Source organism: Somniosus microcephalus, chromosome 8 (assembly GCF_052327205.1).
Source record: "Somniosus microcephalus isolate GS21.2 chromosome 8, FLI_Smic_1.0, whole genome shotgun sequence".
Lineage (NCBI taxonomy): Eukaryota > Metazoa > Chordata > Chondrichthyes > Squaliformes > Somniosidae > Somniosus > Somniosus microcephalus.
In genome coordinates this window covers 143,182,849-143,208,072 of record NC_140994.1, presented here as the reverse complement: position 1 = coordinate 143,208,072, position 25,224 = coordinate 143,182,849, and the positions used below count along the sequence as shown (strand labels likewise).

Here is a 25,224-nt window from a genome sequence, read left to right as displayed (position 1 = left end):
AAATCCAATAATATAACACGAATTAGGCATATATCTGGTATTGCTGGGAACTGTATTATGTCAGCACCCAGCTGCATATTATTCTTTGCACAAATAGACTTCTCACTACTCTACTTCCCAAACTTGCTCTCTCTTTTGCTGTTTCACTATAAGTAATTCAAATCCAGCTGTTATGTACAATTGATGATAGAATCTTTGCCTTAAAGGGGACCTAAGTTAAATCTGTGTGCCTTGTTCCAGTTTCCCCTGTCCTCCCTTCATGACATACACTTGATTTTGAGTCACCATGTGCAATGACTTGTATTTGCCATATCTATAAATATTATGATTCCCCTTAATCTCAAAAGAACATTGAGCTTCCTCATGGGCTGAGCCTCAATTGAAAATTGACCCTTGCAACACTGTTGCTAATCCTTTGTAATATTTTCATGCAGAAGACCACCTTTGGTCCATCTGCTCCACCTATCCACAGTATTTCCTTGATGCTTCTCTAATGATCCTTACATTGCCATCTGCTACCACCGAGGCCCCCTTTCAGGTCATAAAGCAAAGTGAATTGAAAACAGGGATTTATCAGAACTACATTTAGGTGGTCAAACATTCATGGGTAACCCAAACATACAAAACTGCCAAATATGTTCATGTGCACACTTTGTACAAACACTCTTCTCACTACTGTAGGGCATCTACTTCAGTTTTACTAGGGCTCCTTGGTGCCAAACTTGGTCGAATGCTGCCTTGATTTTAAGGGCAGTCACTCTCACCTCACCACTGGAATTCAGCTCTTGTATGCAATGGGCCAAGGCTACAATGAGGTCTGAAGTCGAGTGGGCTTGGTGGAACCCAAACCTCCATGAGCATGTTATTGTTGAATAAGTGCTGCTTGATAGCATTGTTGATGACTCCTTCCATCACTTTGCTGATGACAGGGGTTAGGCTGATAGGATGGTAATTTTCTGCATTGGATTTGTCCTGCTTTTTGTGGACAGGACAGACATGGGCAATTTTCCACATTGTTGGGGAGAAGCCAGTGTTGTAGCTATACTGGAACAGCTTAGCTAGAGGTGTGACCAGTTCGGGAGCACAGGGCATCAGCACTACAGCCGGGAGACTGTACAAGGGTATATTGGGTGTATGAGGGTGTAGGAGTAGGTGCATGGAGGACACACGAGTATATATACGGTGGTTGGAGGCTTATGAGTGAATACAGGGTGTATGGAGGATGCATGAGGATATTCGGTGTCTAATGAGAGAGAGTAGCAGGGTTCACAGGGCCTAAAGAAGGTGTATGATGAGTATACTGGTGAATGGAGGGTATATGTGTATATGGATCGGATACGAGGGTATACGGGCTGTATGGTGGCTCTATGAGGGAATGCTGGGTGTATGGAGGGTGCACAAGGGTACTTGGGGTCTAAGGAATGTGTACAAGGTGTATGAGGTTATGGAAGTGTATGGAGTGAATAGGAATGTATGCATGACGTATGGAGGATATATAAGGGTATGCGAGTAGTATGGAAGGATTATGAGGGTATATTGGATGTACAGGGGCGGTACGAGGGTACACTGAATGCGTGGAGTGTGTATGATGGTATACTGCCAAGCCTTACTCACTTGCTGCACATATTAGGAAATAGAGGGTGTGCTGCCAATGCTATTCTATCGATTCATTCGTAAACATGTCCCTTTACTGTACAGAAAAAATAGATTTGCATCACCAGGATCATATTTTTTATATGGAATTCTTCTTGACTAAACCTTAACAATGCCGCTTACAAAATGTTCAGTTTTCTTGCTATGTAATACTTATTACTATGCTCAGTGGATGAAGACGACCTTCAAGCTTTTGCTCCAATGCAAAATCAGTGAACAGGATAAACAGGTTTGACACCAACACAGGAAGAGATGAAAATAATCCATTCAGAATTTGGAAAGATCGACCTGGGGGGAATGAGCTAGATGGAAGAAATAGATTGTCCTTGGTTTATTTTACCTTCTTTTATCTTTAAGTGTTGTACAGTTTTATTTCAATTTGATATGGTTAAATATTCTGTACTGGAAAAGTAATGATACAAGAATCTTGCACATAAAAGAAGATTTAATCTTCTTAAAATTATACAAATAAATTAACTTCACAAGTAGATAAAAGTAAACAATCGCTTTAAAGACAGACCAATAGGTAACTTCTGTCCATCACAGGTAACCTGGGTACAGATCATAACTTAATATAACTGAGCATTTATTATAACACTCTGCTCTACAGTGCCAAATCAAATATCCAACTACAGTTGCCTAGCTTTCTTTATGAAACATATCTGACATTCACATGTGCGTTCAAAGGAGGTGGACACAACTACCACAGTGCGACGTTCAATCTTGGGATGTGGAGTTGAAGTAAGGTCTCAATAACTTCTAATTCTTCTGATTCACTCCACTGACCGAGAGATAGGCTACAGTATTGTTAGTGAGGGCATTAAACAGCTCTTAGAAAAGGGTGAAAGGATCGGATTAGGTAGCATGGTGGGTCCAACCCAGGCTATTGAGATAAATATTGTTTGTCTCTATTGGCTGCCAGACTCTGAGCTGGAATCAATTTGGAATGTCTCAACCCAGTTCCTAGTGTGGGGCTCAGGGTCTACAGCACAAAACTGTTCATAACTTGACACTAAATTAGCATTTTCAATTCATGAGACTGGCTGATGTGTAAAAACCAAAACTCACACTGTACAATGAGGGTACTCTTAGGAATGTGTTAATGTAGAGGCTTGGGAAAATGTAGTGGGAGCTCTACTCTGCATCTAACTTCGGCTACTTTTGACCTGGGAGTGATCAATGTTGACACTGGGTCTAAACAAAAAATTACCTTTCTCACCAGAAAAAAAGAGTTTAATGCCTTTATCATGTGAATTCCACGGCAATGAGTGTGATTCATGAGAGTAATTTTGCATGAGCAGCCCACCATCAAAATGTGTTCTCAATACCACAATACTACATCAGTGAATCCGACTGGAATTGAAAAATGTTGCTAGCAAATTGAACCATTATCATGACAGTGTATTATTTATCACATGATTGGATAGAAACGATCAATCACACCATAAGATAAATGTTTCTCAGCTTTGATTGTGAGTTTATCTAACTATCACAAACTAAACTCTTGTTGCAAAGCTGAGCTGAAAAATCGCACTTTTAGTCCATCAGCCGGGTGAACGATCGGCACCATCAGCATCTTAGGGAATGTTTTAGTGGCTAGTTCCCAATGACTGACGCTGGCCAACTCAATAGCAAGGACTTTGAGGATGAGTTTGGCAAGCTCTTTGCCAAGGCAACGTCTAACACCTCCACCAAATGGCAGGTACTGAAAGCGTACATTCTTGTCCTTCATTTGATTGTTGGCAAATCTATCTGGATTGAATATTCCGGGATCCTGGAATATAGGAGCAGTGTCATGTGTGTCTCGGATGCTGTACATCACACTCCATCCTTTGGGGATCTGAAAACCCTGTCATAGAAACAGAAGCATAGTATTGGCATGATTGTATATTTATCCATTTCTCTCTCTTTCACAAACACTTCATCAATGTCTACTTTGTTCATGGCATCCCTTTTGCAACAGAACCATCAATGTATTTTAAAATTGATAGTGCTCAATTCCACATTAAATAAGAACTCTGAAACTAGAGTTCGCTGGAACCACTAAGGCCTACCGGTAAGCGTGTGGCTGACTGTTGAATAAAAAGGTCCAATCTCTCTAGGTGCCATGTGGTGGTATAGCAGAGGTAAACTGGGGCCTTTTGTACATTTATAAATAAATAGGGCAGTACTGTGGTGTAGCTTAGTGAAGGAGAACATTAGTTCTCCGTAAGAAACAGCTTCAACGCTGCAGGCTGAATACAAGCTCCTGTTCCCTGCTGGTTAGGCAAAATAATCTTTTTGCGCATTGACACACACACACATCAAATCCAGACTAGATGGAGACAGACTGGGCAAAAACAAGTCTTCCTTTCTAGGAACATAGAAACATAGGAACAGGAATAGGCTATTCAACCCCTCGAGCAAGCTCTGCCATTCACTTAGATCATGGCTGATCTGTACCTGCCTTGGCTCCAAATGCCTTGATTCCCTTTCCTAACAACAATCTATCTCAGTCTTGAAAGCATCAATTGATCCAGCATCCACAGCCTTTTGGGGGAGAAACTTCCAGCTTTTTATTAGGCTTTATGTGAAAAAATGTTTCCTGATTTCCCTCCTAAATGGCCTAGCTCTAATTTTAAGATAATGCCCCCTCGTTTTTGATTCCCCATCAGAGCAAATAGTTTCTCTGTATCTACCTTGACCGGATCACCACTCAATCTTTTATACTTAAGGGAAAACAAGCTACGTTTATGCAACCTGTCCTCATAAATTAACCCTCTAAGCCCCGGTATCATTCTGTATCAAATTCTCTTCCTGTTCACCAGCAAATTAAGAACTTGGATCAGCTACAACTCCCAGTTAACAATGGGAAATGGGAGCTAAACTCAGGGATGGTGAATTCTGATGAATGCATTCAACTTGTTTTAGTGAACACAGCCAGACTCTCTGTGCGAACTGGACATACTTTAAGAGATTGTGACACCTTCATGAGAAAGTGATGTTAATAGGATGATAGCACTTTGGTTCACTGGCACAACTCCCCATACAGAATTATTGACTTTGGTCAGGCAATCGGAGGAAGGTGGTCAGTGAAGGAAAAGCAAGAAGCTCAAAGGATGAGTCAACATGGCCTCGTACTAGCTAGAAAGTGGGTAGAGAGTGACAATGTCACTTTCATCCCCTCTCTCCCAAGGAATGAGGTAGCTGGCACAGAATCAACATTCCACATTTTCTAAATCCTCTCTAAACCAAGTTATACTTGAATTCCAACGCAAACTATCTGTGAAGATCAATAACAACAACTTGCATTTATATAGCACCTTTAACGTTAAACATCCCTAGGCACTTCACAGGAGAGCAGTTAACTTTAAAATAAACCAACTTACGCCCAGCTCGAAGGTCTGGAGTGCCACCCGATATCCTCCAGACACAGGGGGTAGCAGCCTCAGCACCTCCTTTACTACACCATCCAGGTACTGCAGATGGGTGACATCACTGAGACACAGCAAGTCCTCCCTTGTGGCACTTTCAGGCCAGAATCCATTGGTCTGGAGATCCATCCGCAGCTTGGCAAGGACAGCTGGATTCTTCATCAGCTGCAGGATGAGAGAAGTGGCGGCACTGGCCGTGGTGGCATAGGCAGCGAACATCAACTCCACCATGGCCTCCTGTAATGACATGATCAAACTTTTCAGCACTAGGAGGGCAGCTAACCTCTTTGAAAGTGTAACACATCTACCGGCACACTTTTGTTCTTAGTGACTTGAACCTGCCATTTATTTTAGTAGGAATGCGTCAGAAGTTTCCATTTTCAAATGTTCACATGATCTAATGATTTTATGCCAGTAGATGTCACTAGACTGCTGCAGTTAAGGCAGTTGTTTCAGTGAGACCTGCATCAATCCCACTCACCTTATTGGAAACAAACCAGGGAGGAGGACTGGATTAAGCAAACTATTCAAGTACGTGCTCATTTTCACAGATAATTTCAACTGAGTCAAACCTGAACTGTTGTTGGTATAAATTCCACTTATTATTTTTTTAAATCGTCTAAAACTGAAAGAGGGTTGGGGGCATTCTTTTGAGGTTAGGAGTGAAGATACAGCTTTACCCTTTGTGTAACCCCTGTGCTAGACCTGTTCTGGAAGTTCTTGGCTCTGACATTGGGTGCAAATGGTTCATTTCCTAGCCCTGAAAAGCTGACCTTGATGAGATTAAAATCTCCCCCACTTCCCCTTAAAAAAAACCTGATTATGAACTCTGGCTTGCAAGTTCAGTAATTCTTACCTTCAGTTCCTGCATGCTCATCTCCATCCCGTGCTCTTTGCTGCTCTTCATCAGAATGCCAAGGGCATTTGAGTACTCTTTGTAGGGACTGGACTGAAGCACATCCTCTATGGGCTTTTCAAAGTATTGGTGCAGCCTGTCCCGAGCTCGTACACCCTGGAGTAAGAGAGTGATTCATGAATTTCACATTTTCACTGCCTATTTTTTCTGCTTCCTGCATTCTCTAGCTGGTTAGCCTGGCATGGTCTTGGTCATTGACTGCCACGGCCAACACTGAAGGTGCCTGGTATCGGCCAACAGAGACCTTGCTTTCCAGAATAAGAAGGCCCTTCTAATTTTTCTTCTTTCTGTCAATAAAGGCGATGCTGCTCAATGTTGAAGTTTGAGCCTAAGATTCATTGTCTGGGATTTCATTGCTCGACCATTAGAGATAGAGGGGACTTTGAAGAAAGAGTATAATTTTACTGCAGCATTAGAAAGAAAAAAAAGAAAGACTTGCATTTATATAGCGCCTTTCACAATCTCAGGAGGTCCCAAAGCGCTTGACAGCCAATGAAGTACTTTTGAACTGTTGTAATATAGGAAATGCAGCAGCCAATTTGCGTACAGCAAGGTTCCACAAACAACAATGTGATCTGTTTTAGTGATGTTGGATGAGGGATAAACATTGGCCAGGACACCAGGGAGAAACCCCCAGCTCTTTTTCGAATCATGGGATCTTTTATGTCTGTCTGAGAGGGAAGTCAAGTCCTTGGTTTAACATCTCATCCAAAAAGACAGCACCTCCAACAGTGCAACACTCCCTCAGTACTGCACTGAGTATCAGCCTAGATTTTGCATTCAAGTCCCTGGAGTGGGACTTGAAACCACAACTTTCAGACTAATCAAAATGAGAGTGCTACCACTGAGCCACGGCTGACACATAATTACTCCTATTATTAAGCTCACCGGCATTGCAAATCCATTCTGCACCAGTGTAAAAATAATGGGATTTTCATAATTGTTTTGAATTCTGTGTGGCACCAGAGAATTCTACCTGACACAATGGAGGCATGTCAGACATACCCTGAGGTGCACCAGCACTGCTGTATTGGCAGAATATGTTTTTGGTGGTTGAGAGATAAATATTGGCTAGGACACTGGGCAAACACCCCTGCTCTTCATCAAATGGTGTTGTGGGATCTTTTACATCCACCCTAGCAAGGCAGACAGGTCCTCAGTTTAATATCTCAAATGAAAGCGTGCAGCCCTCCCTCACTTACTGCACTGACGCGTCAGCCTCGATTAGAAAGTAGTTTAGGCCAGTTCTGAAGTGCCAACTGAATGCAGGAATTGTTCCTGCAAAGACGGAGGCCCACGGATCACTGCAAATTGGTCCTCGGGTCTCATCTACATATTCGTGGAAAGCTGCCGGCGCCTGTCACTCCTTGACAGACAGCTCGCCCGACTGAAGAATCCAATTTTAGGTCAGTTGCCTCACCGGCAGCATGCCTCAGGTCAGTCCCGGGGATGGGGAGGACAGGGGGAGGGTGGGGTTGGGGCCGAGAGGATTACGTTTACCTTTTAGGTGGCGGTCGCTCACTAGGCCACGTCCACACCTTGTGCCTGCTCCGTTCAGGGAAGCCTAATTTGGCAGAGGGGTCCTGAAGCTGACGTTAGGCCCCTCATTAGCATATTCAAGGACAGGTCGGGTGTTCTTGGGACGCTGGACCCAAAAATTCAACCTTCTGCCCATTTATGCCTGTAAAACAGGTGCAATGAGGTCCAATTTCTACCCCTATATGATGAAGTCATTGGTGTGTGGATTGAACCCACAATCTTCTGACTTTGAGGCAAAACTGTTACAGTCTGCTACTGCTAATACTTTTTGAAATTTGCTATTCATCTGTTTGCATTATTATCTGTATAAAGTGCAGTGTAGGTAGTGGACTGCTGTATTTTGCAGTACTCAGTTTCTGACTGTAGATGGTAGCATACTTATACTACTGTGACCTAGTGGAAGGAAGCAGTTACTGTAGCAATACGCAGATACTACAGTACTGGAGGCTCACTTTTCAACGTGCACTTCACGTATGAATGGTTCTACATGGACTGGCAGCCCTTGAGAAGCTCAGCAACTGGCCCTTTTCCACTTGTGAGCCTGGATAGTGGGCACTGGCAAACCAATGACAGGGAGGGGTATTCATAACCATGTCCAATTATGTCAACACACATACACTTCCACAGGGATAACTGAGCAGCAGTTGGGAATGGGGATCCTGGCTATTGTTTTACTTCTTAGCCTTGTGATGAGTCCCACCTCCAAAATGGACAGTGGGACCCGGAAACAACACAAAACAAGGGAGGAAGTACTTGAGACTTAGATAGAGCAAGGTACATGTTAGGTAGAAGTTAAGACCCAAATAAGGCCAAGATAATTAAACTGACAGAGAGTGGGGAAGAGACAGGGAATGTAAAATAAAAGTGAGCTGAAGTAAAGTTTTAATTGACGACAACAACAACAATTTGCAACAATCGTGTCCTAACTCGCAGCAAGTCCCGTTCACCCATCACCCCTGTGCGCGTTGACCTACATTGGCTTTCGATTAAGCAACGCCTCGGTTCAAAATTCTCATCCTTGTTTTCAAATCCCTCCATGGCCTCGCCCCTCCCTATCTCTGTAATCTCTTTCAGCCCCACAACCCACTGAGATATCTCTGCTCCTCTAATGCTGCCCAGTGAGCATCCCTGATTATAATCGCTCAATCATTGTTGTACAAGTTGTTGTTGTTGCTGTTGCATATATACAGCACCTTTAACATAGTAAAATGTCCCAAGGCACTTCACAGGAGTGTTAGCAAACAAAATTTGACACCGAGCCACATAAGGAGGTATTAGGACAGGTGACCAAAAGCTTGGTCAAAGAGGTAGGTTTTAAGGAGCATCTTAAAGGAGAAAAGTTAGAGAGGTGGGGAGATTTAGGGAGGAAATTCCAGAGCTTAGGGCCTTGGTAGCTGAAGGCACAGCCACCACTGCTGGAGCAATGAAAATTGGGGATGGTCAAAAGGCCAGAATTGGAGGAGCGCAGCGACCTTGAAGGGTTGTAGGGCTGAAGGAATTTACAGAAATGGGTTTTATATGTTCAATTTTATAATACAGGATTGGTATTGCAGTGATAAAGTAAGTGCTTGTACACTTAAACAATTCATTATGCCACAATTTAAGGAAACTAGAATTTCCCAGTCAGTTCAGAGAAATTGGAATTCCCTATTTTGCCTGGGAAAATTGGGATTAGCCCGAATTGATGCCAGTCTTAGGTTTAAGCTGCACAGTTGCCATTTTCCATGCCACTATTTCATGACCTGCCACTAGAATGAGAGAGCGGACCTGTGTCCACTTGGCATCTTCCTCTAAACTCTTGCTTTAAAACATTTGGCCTCAAGCCAGTTGTGCACAGAAGTAAACAAGTGTTGTTCTCTCAGTAGGATAAACATGGCATGGGTTTCCATAGTTACCTATTGAGTTCATCTGATGTACTGAATTAGAAAAATGTGTATTTTAAGATTGTAATTAAGACATTTTGTAAAAGTGCCTTGATTAACCTTATTCAACATGGATTCTTATGTTAAGTTTGGTACAGAACCTTTGCAGTGTAACACCAACTTGAAACTGGCAGTGTAAACCTGGAGTCAGGGCATGACCTGATTCCACAGTCAATGTCCAATGAAGGGATAACAGACTCATACTCCTTCGGTTAGTTACTACATAGAGCATAAATGCAGTCTGGTCTCAAACCTGCTTTACAAGGTGCTTAGGGGCTTCGTGGGACATTTGGCCATTTTAAGTAAACCTATCTACGTTAAATGTTTAAAGAGTGGAGATTCTCTTTAAATTTTGGGAAACAGCTCCATACATGCATCTATCCAAACATGCTCTCTCCGAAACAGTTTAAGTTCCAGACAGGTAGGAGCTAAGGTGTGTAAACAGGGTTCTGCCTGGCTGGAACCCAAACTGCACCTACCAGTCTAAGATGGACTTAGTGCCCATTCTCATCAGTATTTATTTTGTAATCCTCCGATAATGTCCTAATAATATGTTGTACATACTGAATTCAACCACAGAGTAGAGAATTTCTTTTGCATTAAGACTTTTTAAAATAGTCGTAGAGCAGCAGCAAGTGCAAGGGCTGCACAACAACAACAACTTGCATTTATATAGCGCCTTTAACATAGTTAAATCTCCCACGGCACTTCAGCGATAGCAGAGCGTTATCAAACAAAATTTGACACGAGCCACATAAGGAGATATTAGGACAGGTGACCAAAAGCTTGGTCAAAGAGGTAGGTTTTAAGGAGTGTTTTAAAGGAGGATGGAGAGGTTTAGGGAGGGAATTCCAGAGTTGAGGTAGCTGAAGGCAAGGCTGCCAATGGTGGTGTGATGACAGTCAGGATGCGCAAGAGGCATTGTGAGTTATGGTTACAACAGACTACACCACGAAGGGGTAGAACGCACACAGTGACTTCCAGCTCTCAGTCACACTTTTGGGGGAGGTGCCAAGTAGGTCTAGCATTTCACTGTAAGGTAAAAAGAAGGGAAGGCTCATTGGATAATTGGAGAGCAACATGCTCTTGAAGCTGCACTCAAACACCTTGTATTATCCTGGCAGAGAACTATTTTATAGTTGTCATTTCAGTAAGAACCCTATGAATTTGCAGCAGTATCTAAGAGGCCCTTCAGCAAAGTTGCCTAACTCACGGGAGAATGTGCTGGACGGCGAGAATTAAGCGTACCTTTCTGTAGCCACTGCCTGGAACGTCCAGGGGCAGCGAGAAAATGTTTGTGGTAAGTTGCTCAAAGATGGTGAACAGGTCAGTCAGCTCCTCCTCGCCCAGCGAGGGTCCTAGCAGTACTGCCACAGCTATGCGGAACGTGAGCTTCTTGCTCTCTGGGAACACGGTGACAGGGCAATCCCTGGCACACCAGTCCCGCACTGTCTCTGCCACCACCCGCTTGATTCGTGGCAGGTAACTCTCTAAAGCAGAGTGGCTGAAAACTCTTGAGTAGACCTGTCAAAAAACAGAAATGATGTTGAAGGGATGTGGTTTGAATTGAAAAATACTCAGCAGACTGGAGTCTAGCATTTACTATAAAATCTGATATATAAGTTGCTCTCTATTCGACAGTCGCCATTACCATATAAACCCATTAAAGTTGCACCAGTATATAAAATTCATGGAGATGGGAAGGTGTGCCTTACAAATTAGACAGCAATAAATACCGTAGAACTAGACATTTTCACACTCGCAATTATTTACCCATTGTCTGAATTTTTTCCCCCAAATTAATAAATATTCCTCTGAACAGCAGCTGTTTAATAGGAAAATTAAATGAATGCACACTTGTCATGGTAAATGCACCATTCTCAAGCACTGCAAAATATATTTTATAAGGATCCAAATATTTTATAATGAATCCTATTGATAAACAAGTGTATCGCACCTTGGACAAGGTGACTTGGACATGGTGCAACCTCCATTTTTATTCAGACAAGCAGTAAAGCTATTTAACAGCACACACAATGCACCATATTTTAATACTCCACTAGGTGATTGTTGTAGGACAATGTTTAGCCTTGCTGCTATAGAGAAGATGGGGACAGGCAAATTCCTTCAGTGGGATGTAATGCTAGCTGCAAGATTCCATTTCTACTTTCATCCATTCATTTTTTTTTAATGCATCATCGTCCCCCAGAGATAAGATTGACAGGAGGGTTTAAAAAGCAGCTAATTTTTGAAAAAAAAACTTAAAAACAGCACAATGAAAATCAATGTGACAAGAGTCCGAGAAAATCAAAAACGGACAGGCAGAAAATTAGAGAAAAATTTAAGTGAGGAATCGCAAAATATTCTAAATATTTGATATCAGTTACTTTTCTCATATACAGGCACCTTGGATCGATCAACACACCTTAAATGTTATCCTCTTTCTATTCTGTTCTGCCTCTCAGGTGTACACAGGTAGGACACCATCAAATTACTGGAGAAATTACAAAGCCCAGAGGGGTGAAAGTATGATTTTGATATAAGAAATAAAAACAGAAAATGCTGGAACTACTCAGCAGGTCAGGCAGCACCAGTGGAGAGAAAAACATGGTTAATGTTTCAGGTCGATGACCATTTGTCAGAACTGGGAAAAGTTAGAGATGTAACAGGTTTTAAGTAAGTACAGAGGCAGGGAAAGGGGGAGGGGAGGAAAGAACAAAAGGGAAGGTCTGTGTTAGGGTGGAAGGCAGGAGTGATTAAATGATAAAAGGGATGATGGTGCGAGACGAAAGGAAATCTTAATGGGATAAGTAAAGAAACAAAAAATGGGTCTAGAGGAGGTGTAAATGGGAATATCAGAATCATCAGCAACAGCTGTTGTCCGAAAAATGGGGGCAGAGGTTATGATCTGAAATTGTTAAACTCAATGTTGAGTCCCGAAGGCCGTAAAGTGCCAAATAGAAGCAAATTTCCACCCTTCCCTCAGCTTCACATGGTCCATCTCTGACTATTCCCTTCCCTTCCTTGTCTTCTCTGTCTCTATTTCTGGGGATAGGCTATCGACTAATATCCCCGATAAGTCCACTGACTCCTACAGCTACCTTGACTACAGTGCCTTCCACCCCGCTTCCTGTAAGGACTCTATTCCATTATCCCAGTTGACACCAATTGTAACACTGCCTCTGATGCCCCAGCATAGACCACAGAAAGAACCTGAGATCTTCCTGGTCTCATTACTCAGAGTTACGCCATGTGGTGCAATTCCATATGGAGTGACTGGGATGTCCCTGCAAAATATTTTAGGAGTTTAATGGTGGCTGGTAAAACTTTGGAAATGTTTTTCCTCAGATATTGTTGACTGAAGGGGTTATGTGGTGAATATCATTATAATTGAATGTGCAATGGGGAGGCTGATAATGTGTATATTTATAATATTTACATTAAAATTTTGTTTACAGAATTTATCAAAACACTTCTTTCCCTTTTTTGGCATATATAGAGGTACAGTATTGAGTACAAAAATAGAGAAGTTATGTTGAACCTTTATAATGCGCTGGTTATGCCACAACTGGAGTATTGCGTCCAGTTCTGGTCACCACAATTTAGGAAGGATGTGAAGGCCAGAATGTTTCCGGGAATGGGGGATCTTAGCGACAAGGACAGGTTGGAGAAGTTGGATTTGTTTTCATTAGAGCAAAGGAGGTTGAGGGGTGATTTGATAGAGGTATACAAGATTATGCCGGGTTTGGATAAGCTAGACGGGGAAAGGCTGTTCCCACTAGTTGATGGTACAAGGACTAGGGGACACAGAATTAAGGTTTTGGGCAAGAGATACAGGGGGGATGTGAGGAAAAACTTTTTCACACAGCGAGTGGTGATGACCTGGCCTGGAATTTGCCGCCGACGGAAGTGGCGGAAGAGGAGACACTCAATGTTTTCAAGGGGAGACTGGATAGGAACTTGAGGGAAATAAACTTGCAGGGCTATGGGGATCGAGCGGGGGAATGGGACTGACTGGATTGCTCTACAGAAAGCCAGCACAGACTTGATGGGCTGAATGGCCTCCTTCTGTGCCATTATGACTCTATGGCCTAGAAATTCGGTGGCGCGCTGGAATTACCGCTCCGGACGAAGCCACTTGCGCCAGCCGGAACTTCAGTTTCAACGCCCCAAACGGAAGCGGGACGCTGCTCGAGGCGCCCGCTGCAACTGAATATCGCAGCGCAACGTGCCGCAGCGCCACACACTGCGCAACGGTGCACTGCGGTACTGCAGGCCTTCCTCCCCTTCTTAAAGGGGAGGGGCCTGCACCAGCGCGATCGGAGATCGCGAGTGCCGGCAAAAGAGCCCGGCACCAAGGAGAAGTGCCGGGCTCTTGGGACACAGCCGGCACTGCCCGGGGGGGCTCAGGAGGCCAGGGACGGCAGCGCGAGGAGGTGCTGGCAGGCGGCCAGCAAAAAAAATGGCCGCCCCGCACCTCCCCTTTAATTAGCGCCACTATCGCCGCAGGTAGGCCCCCCTGAACCGGTCGCAAATTGTGACCGGCGTTACAGCGGGGGGCGCGACCAAATATCACGATTGGGGCAGTAGCGGGGCGCTGCGCACACTAACGCCGCCATTAGCGCCCCGCTAAATTTCACGGGAGGCGTAGCCAGTGGCGCTAAACCCACTAAGTGCCCCCTTTGGGTGCTAACTGGTGGCGCAGCCCACCGAATTTCTAGGCCTATGCTTCTATGAATGAGTAACCCATCCCTTAGGAACAGTTTGAAGCTATGCTGATTGCTACAGCTTAAACTCCTACCCCGAGTTAATGGCATCCCTGGTCAGGCAGTGCTGGGACTCACAGTTGTGGAATGAGTCCCTTGAATAACATATCTCTGGGGTGAACCTCATTTAGCTTTGAAGAGATACAAACACACAGGTAGAGACAGTCAAAGGCCAGACTACAAATAATTTGACTCATGTGTATGAAATTAATGCTTCAATCATTTTGGGGTTTAACGACAAATTAAAATCTTTGTTTGTATATTTCACTTGAACATTATTGCCGTTTTGGATAGAAACAGGTACAGGTTTGACGTTCTCTGGTGGAATCGGTACCTTTCTTCTGTGACGGTGGATGTCCCCGATGGAGTTTGCCAGGCTGTTGGATCCCAGGATGTCTTGGGCACTGCGCGGCCAGTTGGCACCGACCAAATTGTGCTCTTCCAGCAGCAGCCGGCGCAGGTGTTCCGCACCAGTCACGCGCACCACTGGTCGCCCAAGCAAATGTGTCTTGAACACATTTCCATGCTGCTTCCTTCTGGAGGTGTGGAAATCAGAGCCCTGTAAAAAGTAGGGGAGAAAAACTTAATAAAAAGTGTCTGTAGTGAAGATGACTTTTCTTCTTTCTAACTGCCAGTTTTCTACTTTCTTTATTCAGCTAACATATTACAGTACACAGAACTGTTTGCTGAAAAAAATTTGGCCCAGTCACATTGGAGCAAATAAAAATTCTGCTTAGAAATGGCATGTGTGACAGTCCATCAACCCCCACAGTATGGCAGGAAATTTTACCTGGAGTGGAGGGGCCCGGTAGCGCGTGGGTAACCTAAAAGTAACAGCAGCGCGTCTGCCAGTGGCTTTTTAAGCCAGTCACTGCATTTGCATCCGACTTCAGGGTTTCCCGACTAATTAACGTGAGCGGGCGCGATGATGGCACACTGAAGATTTCAACTGAGGTATTTAAAGGTACACAGCAAAGATGACAGTTGAAGGATTGTGGAGGTGGGGAAAACAGTGGAAGCAAGAATGGACTCGCAACGTGCCAAGGCTGCGCCTTGATTCAATGATGCCTCCATAGAGCTAATGCTGCGGTGTATAAGGGCCTGCAGGGAAATACTTTTCCCTGCTCACGGGAGGAAGAAGACAGCCTCAGAGATCAAGAAGGCGTGGCTGGAGATCGCTGAGGAGGTCAGCAGCAGGAGTGTGGTGCCACGCTCCTGGATACAGTGCTGGTAACAGTTTAATGACCTAGTGAGGGCTTTAAAGGTGAATACAATGGCACGTTCAACTACATCCGGATGTGTGTGTCACCCCAACCCCCTCACTCTGCTTTCCCAAGCCTACTCCAGCACATCAATCCTCACACCAACTTACCTTGCAGATGCACCCATCCCTCTCTGTGCACTTCCTCTCATCCCCATCTGACCATCCACCACTGACACTCACCCCCTTCTTAATGTAATGTTACACCTCTCCCTCATAGTCATTGTCAACAAATGTTGTCCATCCATCCGTTCCACACATTCCATTACCCTCACTCAAAGTTCTCTTGTTTCCCTCCTTGCAGGAGAAGAGAGCACTGAACATCAGGGAGAGGCAGAGAACCAGAGGTGTCCCTCCAGCCATTGCCACACTCACAGCTACAGAGGAGGAATGCACTGGAGATAAGCTGAGTGTCGGCGTGCCTGGAAATCAGAGATGGGGAGATGGCAGCCTCCCAGCTACCTGGTGATAGAATTAAATATCACACAGGCACATGGCAGACAACAGTCACTCATGTTGACTTGATGTCAACAGCCAGTGAAATATGATCATGTGCACAATGTTTACTTAAAACATCCTTACCGTTACAGTTCTAATTCATGTCTTTAATCTCCCACAGGCCCATCAAGTGTTCCGCAGGAGGCGGTGCTGGAAGGTGATGACAACTCCTCAGAGGAGGGAACTTACTCTGAGGGTGCACCATCACAGGACTCATGTAGACCACACACCAGCTCAGATATACACACGTCAGTCTTATGTTCATTAATAAAAAGACATTCTTATTATGAACACAGCTAGCTTTTGCTAGATACTTTTATTGAGCACATGTGGACTAGGTACAGTATCTGTAGAGGCTTCCATCTTGACTGCTGCCTTGTGGGTAGCCTAGTGCCTCATGGGTGATGCAGTCTTAATATACATACAACTGGGTAGTGTAGTCTTATACATACAGCTATATACAGCTCTACGGCTCCACCTAGTGTCCACTATAGAATGACATGTTATTGATTATTACATCCTCCTTTCTTTGAGGTTTAACAAAATCAATATCAATCAACTTTCAAGAAAACAATAAAGATAGTATCAGTAACACTTTTGTTAGTGCTCTATAAACATAAACATTTTCAAAACAGTCAACACATTTTCAAAGCTTTATATTGTACTCAAAGATTAAGCCTATCAGGCTTTTTTACTTCACGTGTGGATCTTCTCAACACGGTAAGTCTGATGTGTCTTCATGAGATTGTTCTGGCGGTGAATGACAAGATGCAGTTGCGGCATTGTCATCAATCTGCTCTTGAATAGTCTCTTGTGTTTTTAGGAGGGAACGGCGGTTCCTCCTGAGAATCTGTCCTTCCTCAGTTCTAACAGTGTATGACCTTGGTCCTACTTCCTCAAGAACTGTAGCTTTCCTGTTCCATGCATCTGGATCCTCAATCCTGACAACATCATCCCTTGTCAATGGTTTTAGAGTTTTGGATGACTTGTCATAGTATGATTTCTGTTTCAGCTTTAACAGTTGAAGTCTCTGTCTCAGTTCCTCACTTTGCTGTTCTTTTGCACAGCAGGGTAGCGTGGTGCGCAACTTGCGACCCATTATTAGTTCAGCAGGTGAAGAACCACAGTCTAAAGGTGAGGCTCGGTAGCTCAGCAGGGCGAGATAAGGATCAGACTTGCTTTCTGTCGCTTTCTTCAGTAGCTGCTTGAGAACTTGAACACCTTTCTCTGCCTTACCATTTGACTGAGCATACAAAGGACTGGATGTGATGTGCTGAAAGTCATAATGTGCTGCAAACTGTTGCCACTCCTTACAGTTGAAGCACGGACCATTGTCGCTAACGGCAATCCTGGGAATTCCATGTCTGGCGAAGATGGATTTCACATGCATTATGACACTGCTTGCTGTGGTGCTTGAGAGCAGCGCCATCTCAGGACAGTTAGAATAGTGGTCAATCACTATTAGATAGTCTTTACCATTTAAATGAAAAAGGTCCATACCAACCTTTTGCCATGGTGCTGTTGGTATGTCAGCTACTATCATTGGTTCCTTTGCTTGTTTGTTTTGGTGTTTCTGACATGTCTCACATTTGCCTATCATGTTCTCAATGTCCTTATTTATGCCAGGCCAATAAACAGTGTCTCTTGCCCTCCTTTTGCATTTTTCAATTCTGAGGTGTCCCTCATGAATCCTTTTGAGCATGTCTTGATGTAGAGCCCGTGGAATGACTATTCTGTTCTGTTTTAGTAATAGTCCACTTGCGACACTCAATTCTGACCTTATGTGAAAATATTTTGGACAGGAACCTTTTGGCCAACCATGATGAATGTTCTCTATTACTGTTTGTAATACTGTATCTTTTACTGTTTCTTCTGCTATTTGCTTTGATTTTGTGTCTGACACGGGCAGCGCAGCAGTGACCTTACTCACATGAACATCCACGTCTTCTTCAGTAGAGCTCACATGACTCATTGTGGGTGCTCGGGATAGTGCATCTGCTAACACTATGTATTTGCCAGGTGTGTAGATCAGTTCAAAGTCATATCTTTGCAGCTTCATCATGAGTCGTTGAATCCTTGGAGACATCTCATTAAGGTTCTTTTTTATGATGGCAACCAGAGGGCTGTGGTCTGTCTCAACTGTGAAGGTGGGAAGTCCATATATGTAGCCATGAAACTTTTCTAGTCCAACTACCAAGCCTAGACATTCCTTTTCAATCTGGGCGTATCGACACTCAGTATCAGTCATAGACCTGGAGGTATAGGCAACAGGCTTCCAATCTTCACCCTCTGCTTGTAGCAAGACCGCACCTAGGCCATCTTTTGATGCATCCGTTGACACTTTGATTCTTTTTGTTGTGTCAAAGAAGGTGAGTACAGGTGTGGTTGTCAGCACTGTTTTGAGGTTTATCCACTCTTGTTCATGTCTTTCTGTCCATGCGAACTCATTTGTTTTATGTAGCAGGTCTCGCAGACAGGCTGTCTTGGCTGACAAGTTAGGAATGAACTTTCCAATGAAGTTTATCATCCCCATGATGCGTAGCACTCCTTTTTTGTCAGTGGGTCGGGGCATTTTGAGTATGGCGTTTACTTTTTCCATATCTGGCTCTATTCCTTTACCAGATAGATTATCTCCTAGGAAAGTGACTTCCTGGACGCCAAACTGACACTTGGCTTTGTTGAGCTTCAGTCCATTCCGGCGTATGCTCTGTAGCACTTTAGTCAGTCTCTCATTGTGTTCTTTCAGTGTGGAGCCCCAGATAATGATGTCATCAACATAGACCCGAACTCCTTCCAGACCTTCAATTATATGTTCCATCGCTCTATGAAAGATTTCAGATGCAGATATTATCCCGAAAGGCATTCTGAGGAAACAATACCTGCCAAATGGTGTGTAGAAGGTACAGTATTTGGTGCTCTCTTCATCCAGTTTTAATTGCCAAAATCCTTGTGAGGCATCGAGCTTTGTAAAGTATCTGGCACCTGACATTTCACTGGTGATTTCTTCTCGCTTGGGAATCTGGTAGTGTTCACGTTTTATGTTTGCATTTAAGTCCTTTGGATCCATGCATATTCTTAGATCATTGTTCTTTTTCATTACACATACCATGGAGTTAACCCAGTCTGTTGGCTCTTCAACTTTCCTGATGACTCCTAGTGTGGTCATTCTGTCCAGTTCATTCTTGAGCCGGTCACGCAGGGGTGCTGGAACTCTTCGTGGAGCATGTACCACTGGCTGAGCATCCTCCTTTAGCTGGATCTTGTAAGTGAATGGTAGAACTCCAAATCCTTTGAACACATCCTGGAAATTATTCACTACAGAATCCACTGAGTCATCTGGTCTGCTTATGGCACAGTTTATACGGTAGACTCTCTTGACCAGTTCTAAGTCCTCACAAGCTTTGTCACCCAGTAGTGAATCAAGTCTTTCAGCCACAACAGAAAACATGAGATGATGCACTTTGTCTTTGACTGTCACTTTAAGTCTGCATACACCTAAGCTATCTATTTTCTGTCCATTATAGTCCTTCAGTAGTACTGACTTTTTCTGTATTTTGGGCTTTTCTTTCATATTGTTAATGTCACTCATACTGATTAAGTTTGCTTTTGCCCCAGTGTCTAGTTTCAAGATAACTAATGCTCCATTTACCTGCAGTGGGATCATCCATTTGTCCACTTTTACTGCATTAACTTTATGTTCAGCATTGTCCATTTCTGAGGCCTGCACATTTTCTGTATCCTTTTTGATATCGTCACATGACACCATTCGTACAAAAATTGTCTCACTTAAATCAGTGTCCTCAATTACATTAACTCGTTGCCCTTTCTTAGTTTTTACTTTTGAAAAGCATTGTTTGGCAAAGTGATTCTTTCCATTACACTTTGTGCACATTTTTCCAAACGCTGGGCATTGTCTTAACTGGACCAGTAAGACAGATAAATGTGCGGTCACCTGGTGTCTCACACATCACAAGTGAGCAAGCGCAGATAGTGGAGACAGGGACAGCAGTGGAGAGTCCTCGTCGGAGGGCGCAGGATGCTCCAAGCTCTGCTCAGCTGGACGCAGATGCTGAACCTTGGTGGCTGTTGACGAAGAGGATAATTCTGGAGCAGCAGCAAAAAATGTGTGAGGTTCTGGTAGGCTTTCCAGCCGCAATGTGCACACTTGCAGAGAGAATGGAGGAGTCTGTCTCAAGCATGACTGGCATGATGTCGCAGGCCTTTGCTATGAGGTGTTCGTCCATGGAAAGAATGGCTACCTGCATGGAGCATCAAATGTGGCAGTCAAGCGAGTGCGTGCTTGCCCTCACCAATGGCTTGCACATTCTGAATGCCACCTTAACTAGGATTGATCAAAACCTAGTCTTGGCTATTTAGCGCCCCACTGATGTGCAGCAAAGTGCTCTCCGGCTCACTGCTGGCAGAAAAGTGCGGGTGGGCCATGCGGGGGAAGATGGAGAAAGGGGTCATGGAAGTGGGAACTCTGCTCAAAGGGCTTCCATTTCTCACCCATTGCCATGCACCCACCCTCCCCCCCACCCCCCAAACAGTCAGGGCCCCAACATTCTGCCTCGTTTCCCGATGGTCAAGTCTGCCCCTGCACAGGTGCAGGTGGAGCAGCCTTTGCCGGGGCCCTCATGGGCTCCAAAATCCAGAGGACATCAGCCAAAAGCATCTGAGCAGTCAGAACGAAAGGCTGATATTCAAAGATATTTAGTAGATGAGAATCATATATGTATAACTTCAAGTGTAGCCATTGACCAAATACTATTACCCATAATTACTCCTGGGTAACTAGAAAACTTGTTCAAAATGTAGCTGCACAGTCAAAAGCAGTTATGACTAAGTTTTGATAAAAAACAGCCACAGACTGCAAGTGAAGGTCAGATCATTAAATTGCTAAGGAAAACATATTATAATGCTGTTAGAACTTAGAATTTGTTTAACAAAACTAATTGCAACAATATTTAAAGAATAATTCATATAAATTCCAATAAATGAGAGAGATCATGGAAGTTAAGGTATTTATCTGGTAGATTAAAGTGAGATAGTCTGGATACATCAAGACTAGTGAAACAGCGCTGAAATGATCTGGGCCCTTGGTGTAGAGAAAGGCCTTGTACTTCTTGAGGTATGAAATGAAAGAGATATGGTAAATTCCAATGGGGTGAAAAGCTATAAACAAGCTAACACTGAACATGGCAAAGTTGATGGAAATGTACTGGAAAAAGAGTGGCCAGGTTACTAGCTTTAACCTGAGTGACAATGGTATTTTGACCATTAGAACCATTAAAAAAGGTGATTTTGTTAAAGACCATATATGGACACTGGCCAACCAAACTGTTGATAAGGAATGGGTTAAAACCTCGAACAGTTTCACACAGACATACTGCGAGGACAAAGGAACAGACTTAAGACGCCATCATCTGTGTCCGAGAGGTTCCAGAGACCAAGGGCTGTGAGCTACTCGTTAAAGCTATCACCTATTGTGAAGTATATTATGCTGTATGCTTAATAAATCTTGATCTATTGCTCAAACATACTGGCTGCTGCCTATTGGTTTCTTGTTCAAGAACTCAGAGATCTTACAAATTGGCACCCTTCAGATGGGACGAGACAAAGCGGCTAGCATTGTGTAATAGATCAGACCTCAATAGTAGCTTCCTGATCAGCTTGAGGAGGGATAAACCCCATGGGGAGTGCCCATGAATTGCGCGCCGATAGTTATTGATGTTAGAGGTCTGTTAAAATCACCAAATGGCTAGTAACAGTTGTGTTAATGCATATAAGAGTAAGTTAGACAGAGGCGCCTGTGCAGAGAAAGTGCAGGTATTATTGATGGAACGTTTAATGAAAGGAGACCGAGTCCCCTTTGAAAAAGTGATAAACGTTAATCCGGAAAGTCTGTCTCAGGAAAAACATAGCCAGGTGGTTAAGCATAAAGTGCAGGAGAGAGAGGGAGAGCTAAAGAAGGAAAAAGATCTAATTTGCAGGCTAACCAAGGTGAAATATCAGCAAAGGAAGGAAAAAAACAGGGATTTGGAAAGCCAGGAAAATCTGCTGAGGCACCGATTTAAAAAGAAAAAAAAAGATAAATTTAAAGTTTTACCGACATGGAAGTTATTAACATCTGTGCCGAGACAAATAAAACACAAGATTTGCTGAGTGAAAGGAACCTTAAAAAATGCTAGAATTTCAGTTTGTGTGAAAATGTGTGTTAAAGTGTGAATGTTTTCCTGACTATGAAGGTTTAAGAAGTTACAGTATTTCTTTTGTCTGAAAGTCTCTCTTTAAAAGAAAGATTCTGTTATGTGTATTTTAGCTCCACCCGCTTCTCTGTGTTAAAAGCGTTTAAAGCTTTTGCCTTGTCTTGGATTTTGGAAGTTTTAAGAATGTACGAATAAGATTGTGCCCCAAGAATTGGAAAAAAACTTTGAACACAATTTAAGTTAAGCTGGTGTGTAAAAACTGAGAAGAACAAAAAGTTTGTTTAACAAAAGATTAAGTTTCAGTCTAAGATTTAACCTTGGAGTCCTGGTTGCTATGGCGAAATCTTCCAAAGCAGTTTGATTTGATTTGCTTAAATGTGAAAAACTAATTTTTCTCCAGTTATATTCCATGTTTTTACAGTATTTTGGAAAGGCATCAGAAGAAAGGACAATAAAATATGTGATGTAATTTACTGTTTTCTGCAAGAATGTGCTATTTTGTTTTGTTTTATCTGTTCTATTCATGTTTAGTTAAAGTGTGAAAATACAACTGTCTTTTCGATCGAGAAAGTTTTTTAAAATTTACGTGAAGTGACGCAATTGCGTGCGCCTGATAATGTTTCGCTCCACCCTCTAAAAACCTGCAAATGAGTTAACCCTTTCCACTGACAGCTGTTTAAGTTCACCAAGCAACAACGTTAGTATGAAATTTAAAGATAGTGGACATTATTAAATTGAAGTTTCTTAATTTTAAGTTAATATTTCCCCACAGTGACAGAAGGAAAATTATGATTGATAAATTAACCTCCTGGGCTCTTAAGCAGAGTCACAATGGACTTTCTGCTTTCTATTATATCGAAGTTATCTTGTAAACTAATTGTAGCACTTCTGTCTCTAATGTTAAAACGCTGTGTAAACTACCTAGCCTGAGAATCACTTGTTTTTGAAATTAGAAATGGAAGATAAATTAATAGAAATGAAATTGAACATTGACAAAATCTGTCAGTTCAACAATACTGCTGTTTGGATTTTGGGATAATTTTGAAATAACAAAATGGACTCAGGCACTATATATTGAGTTACTTTTGAGAAAATAAAAGATCCTCTAAAATAATGATAAATAAAAACGTGTTATTAACTTGGACCAAGTGAGAATGTTTGATCTATGTTTTCAATCTTAAATGTTGTACTGGACAGTAAAGTTCCTCCAGGGCTCATGAATGAGATATGAATAGTAATTAATAGGATGTGTAAAATGGAGAGAGGAAGTGATTGAGGGTGTGAGATAGAAACAGGAGAATTACACCACCAATTGAGAACTTTCCAAACTTTCTAGTGAAAGTCAGGAAAGTGTAGTTAAGAATAGTAAATTGATAGCTTTCTCTTGGAAACATTTGTGTCCCTGCCTTTAATGAACTTTTAAGAAAATGGAATTTGAAAGTCCAGCCACTACCCAAGACATCAGGACCATGCAGAGGAAGATGAACAAAGACCTCCAGACAATCTTTTGATAAGATCATCTGAAAGCCCGAGAAAGGCTTGTATCGGATGGCATGATATGGAGATACCGGTATGAGTGTGCAAATGTGATTTGTTACGTATGAAGCAAGTACAATCCAGGAATGTATGTTGAATTTGCACTGAAGAATGGGTCTAAGTCTGCTCAGTTACTTGACAACAGCAAAACATGAAATGGTTAATGTGGCTCAGGAGAGCGAGACAACCTTTAAAGCATTGATACATACTCCATCGAGAAACTATCTAATTAATGAAACAATCAGAATAGAGTTAAATACACTGATACCTGTTAGAGGGATTGAAATTGAAGTTGAAGTGGAGAGTTACATGGAATCTGGATTGGGACAATTGAGGGCTAAGGAGAAGTCATGTTTAGTAAGAATTATCTGCAAGATGGATACGAGCAAAAGAGAGATCTGGAGAATCTTTTAAGTCCATGATTTGTTGATTAGATGTTAAACTGCAATGTCGCTTGAAATGATTGTAAGACTGAATTTAACTGTGACTGTAATAATTGTGTTTTGTAGGTAACAGAGCATGGGAAAAACCAGTACGAATCCAGTATGAGGTGATTTTGGTGGTGCCTCCTGTGTCACTACTACTGCAATTAACATGCTTTACAGGTCTAACAGGACCTGTCCCATCAACCAACACGTTTTTAAGTATGAGCTACACAATTGTGTGGCACAATTCGGATACTCGGATACGACATTCCCCTGTTGTTTGAGGTTTTCAGTGAGCTCATGATGTGACTGAACTTCTCCCTAAAGCATTTTTATGTTTTGGAGCAAGACAACTCGAGAATGGATATTGAAATTGACAGCATACAGGACAACTCACACTGGTGGGATATTGGACTTAATACATCAGCACACCCTTACGTTCGTATTATTTCACACGCTCTGTGATGTAAAAAGGAGTCTCACATATCAAGGAACTTTAAAGTAAGCTTTAAGCAACTTATAATTATACTATATACAAGAGTAACATGCTCTGTTACCTATATTCACCATGCTTCTAGGAGAAGCCCTTTTACCATACTGAGCAGTTCAGTATTTATGCTAGTCCAAACACAGGAAGTGACGTATGCACAGGAAGTGATGTATGCACAGAGTTCACAGTTCACAGTAAGTGATGTGCACATAACTTAATCCGGAAGTTATTTATTATTATTACATTCTTCCCTCCTGCGAGATTAGAAGGCTGTGGTCTTCCTTTTATTCCGCAGCCGCCGAACGAGGAAGAGTCGCACCCGTTTGGGTTCCCGTCGTAGAGGGTCTCTGGTCCGCTTACATGCTGTTGGCCATTGGTCAGAGTCTGTGTGGCCTGGATTACCCTGCGAAGGGTCGGGGAGATCATGGCTTTGTGTACGAGCCCCAATAGGTGCAGAGTTGGTCTGTCTCTGTTCAGAAGGAGGTGCAGAGCTGGTCTGTGGCGGATCAGTACTTTGGTGCGCGGTACTGGGAGGGTCGCAACTTTGAGTACGGGGTTCTACTGGCACCAAGCTAGTTGGTGTCAGATCAGGATCC

General features: G+C 42.9%; 1 pseudogene; it reads right to left on the bottom strand.

Moving 5' to 3' along the window:
- Window positions 1–3,135: 3,135 nt before the first annotated feature.
- Window positions 3,136–25,224, bottom strand: part of LOC147113836 (cytochrome P450 26B1-like) — a 37,640-nt pseudogene continuing 15,551 nt past the window's right edge.